A 4,133-nucleotide genomic window follows, 5' to 3' on the forward strand; every position below is an offset into this window, starting at 1 on the left:
AAATGAGGGGAACAGATCAGCTGCTTACAAGCCCACGAATGAGCCTGGAAGCATTGTCCAGCAGGGTCCACTTGGAGGTTTCCGTTCCTAGCTACTACCTGCTCAGAAGAGAGCAGGAAGGAGCGAGTGAACGCCCTCAATATGAAGCCAGATCGAGCCAAGAAGACCTGGGCGCCTCAAATGAGGGGAACAGATCAGCTGCTTACAAGCCCACGAATGAGCCTGGAAGCATTGTCCAGCAGGGTCCACTTGGAGGTTTCTGTTCCTAGCTACTACCTGCTCAGAAGAGAGCAGGAAGGAGCTTCGCCCGAGGGGTGCATCGAAACTTGACGAAGACCTGAATTAAAATTTTAATTAATTATTCTATAAATATTATAAAACATATAATATTGTCTATAATAGTCAAATCATATTTGTAGTACTAAAACTAGTATTTTTTGCTTAAAAGTGAAACTTGTTATTACCTTTTTATTAACATTTTGTAAAATTTCAAATGCTAAATTGAAGAAAAAATCTTTTTTTCTGATTTCAGAATTAATAACGGTTTTGACATGAACATCGGATTATTTTTTCATTTGTTCCTTTCAAATTCTAATTTAGGATTAATCAATTACTTTGGATGCATTTTTCAATCATTATTTATAATAAATATTAAGTCTGAATATTTATATAATTCAACATACTGATTTTTGGGAAAGGAATTTTCGATTTATTTATTTGTATATAGCCATATAAGTCCGAACACTTGAGTCTGGTACACCCTGTATATATGCATGTATGTATACATTTTCAAACAATATAGCTATACAAACCAGTCCCCTGCACCGACTGTACGTTAGCGTAAGTTCGCCAGTGGGCTAAGTGAAGCGTGCGACACAGATGGCGCTGGGAGTCTTTCCAGCCTGTTTTTACATGGCAGGAATAGGCAAAATTAGTTCGAAATTGATTTAATTTATATTATTCGTAATGACAATTGGTTTTACGCATAGCATAATTAAAGCTCCATATCTTGTTAAATGTAAGAGTAATAGTAAGTGAACAAAAAACGTTAAAATATTCTTTTCTAGCTGCGGGAACTTGTGATTGTTTTCAATCGTAACTTGGAGTAACTAAATTTAAAGTATTCTTCACTTAACAAACAAAATTGAACTTATAATTATACTAAATTTCATTACTGAATTCCAAATACGTCTATCAAATATATATAAAGTAGTTTTGTAAAAAATAGGTTTGAAAAAAGCATGGTGATACAACAAATTTATTTTATGAAAAATATTAAGACTTTACAATGTCAGATGTTGGTATAAGTTAGTGATTCATTAGAAACAGTAGCCCTAATACAATAACAGATGATTTACTGGAATAAACGAATTATTCAATTGATTGAAAGATTAATTAACTTAAAAAACTTAAATTTAAATAAATAAATTAAGAAGGTATAGTTATAATTTTTTAAAATCTTTTTATGAAAGAATTAAAAAAATAAAGATATCGTTTCACTTTGAGATAACATGTTCCATATTTCTCATAAAAATACATACAGTTTTTATTAAATTTTTTGTATTTACACGAAAGAATTTTGAAAAATAAAAGTACAGTTTCGATTTAATATTAAATCTTCAATATTGTTTATTAAAATACAGTGTTTGATTGGTTTTTCATATTTCTACAGAATAGTTTTATAAAATACAGCTTTTACGTAATTTTTTTTTAATTTCTACGCCAGATATTTTGTAATGAAGATATAGTTTGAGTTTAAGATGAAATGTTCCATATTTATTATTCAGGGTAGCCGCTGGCCCGGGAAATCTGAAAACCCGGGAATTTTACAAATTTTTGAAGAAAAAGTTCTCTCCAAGTTTTATCTCAACAGTTTTTTAAATCACCAATTGAATTTTAATCCTTTTCAATTATGACATCATTCAGTTTATAATACGCAATCAAAAAATCTTCTACTTTAAAATTTTTCTATTTTAAATTTTAAATTTTAATTTAAAGAATTTTAATATGCAGTCTTGAATCAATTCAATCTTGAATTCAATTTTCATCTATTCAATTTAAAATTTATTTAAATGAGAAAAAGAATAATTATTGAATAGTTGAAAATATTTCACCAAATATTTAAAAGTAAAAAATTTGAAACTGAATTGTTTTACATAGAAAGCTTTGAATCTCTATAATTTCGGAGAGCTTTTAAACTTTTAACGTTACAATTTTAATTGTTCTATTTAAAAAATGTTTTATTTGTACGTCACTTTGTTAAATTTTGACGTATATATAATAATTGAACACTTATTATTTGTAGACAAAATTTGGGTAATTTTAAGAGGTATTTAGAAGTTTTGAAAAGTTTCAAAATTAATTTTGAACTTAAAATGATTTAATTTAAAGCTAAATGTAGATTTTTTCCAATTAAAAAAAAATTAGAAGCTTTTTAAGAATTGTCAAAGGAATTAAAAGAATAAAAACATTTTCTTAAGATTCTTAGAAAAATTGAAAATAATTTTTAATTTTAGAAATTCTTTTAAAGAGAGTATTCAAAAAGATTTGATAAGATTTCTAAAATTGTTAAGAAAGAATCTGGAAGATTTTAAGAACTTTTTTTTTAATTTGCAAGATTTTTTAAAAATTGTAGGAAAAATTCGATTCATTTAAAAAATGAAAATAATTTAGCTTATAATTTAAAAAGTATTCTTTTTTTTAATTTAATTTTTAACGTTTCTACCTTAAAATTGTTTAAAATAATGCAATATAAACAATGTAAAATTAATTCTTTAATTTAGAGAATTAAAAATGATAATGTGAATTAAATTTTCGTCTGAATCTTTGAACTCATTAATTTCTAAAATTTAATTTCTAAATTTAATCATTCTAAATTTTGTAGCTTATCTGCATTTTATTAAAAATTGTTAAATTGAAAAGTGTTAGCTTCAATTTTTTAAATGTAAATTTTATTAGCCGTGAAAAATGTTTCTGAACCGAGAAAAACCCGAGAAATTACCGGGAATTTTTTTCATGGATTAAAACGGCCACCTTATTATATTGCGTCTTGATTTTATTTTCAAAATTTCTACAACATAATTTTAAAATATAAAGATATAGCTTCAGTTTAAGATCAAATCTTCTATAATTTGTATTAAAATAGTTTTTATTAATTTTTTTTACAATTCAACGAAAGAATGTTTAAAAATCAAAATATTGTTTTAAATAAATATAAAATGTTTCATATTTTTCATCCAAATATGCACACTGTACTTATTGCAATTTTTATATTTCTGCGTAATTTTTTTGTTTGAAATGAAGATAATTATATGTAAAGATATTATTTTATATCTCATAAACAATTAAAACAAAAATATTAAAATATTATTTGCCAATTATTATATAAGCAACACTAATATTAAGACTATTAGATTAAACAATCAATTATTGCAACTTCCGGAACAGTGACGCCATCGTCTGAAATCGTGCTTCGCTCCCATAAAATATCTTGTGTAAAAAAAAATGTCTCGCGCATGCCGCATTCGGATTTTACAAGAAAATTTTCTCTTAGATGGCTTTTTGTCGGGCTCTAACATTTTCTTTACCTTCTGGCACATAAAAGAAATTAAATTTTTGGACCTGTCATAACCTGATATTTACATGCAGGAGTAACACACTGCATTCCACCCATTTTTGTCACTTTAGTGCAAGCTTTTAAAGTAGTGAAACTTAGAAAATGTTCACACATTAATTTGCCATACATAAAACCGAATGTCATTGCGAAAAATATTAATCAAATTAATTTTTCACTAATCTTGCCTATGCTTGCCATATAAATATAGGCTGCAAAGACTCCCAACGCCATCTGTCCCCCATGCTTCACTTGATTGTACTAGTGAACTAACTTCGATGCAGGGGGCTCATACAAACCTACTGATTGTGAGATAAAACATCTACGGAAATTTCGAACGGCAGGTAAGCTGAAAAAAATATCTGGGATGCAGAAAATATATCGAGAACACTTTCCTCGCGCCTTCTACACGGTGTTATTCAGTATTGCCAATTTCACGATTCTGAAATAGAACGTCACGTAGATAATTTTACTAAATGTAACTCGCAGACGTGTTAAAACCTGGATAAGTATTAAATTT

The sequence above is a fragment of the Belonocnema kinseyi genome, chromosome 6 (genome assembly GCF_010883055.1).
Source record: "Belonocnema kinseyi isolate 2016_QV_RU_SX_M_011 chromosome 6, B_treatae_v1, whole genome shotgun sequence".
Classification (NCBI taxonomy): domain Eukaryota; kingdom Metazoa; phylum Arthropoda; class Insecta; order Hymenoptera; family Cynipidae; genus Belonocnema; species Belonocnema kinseyi.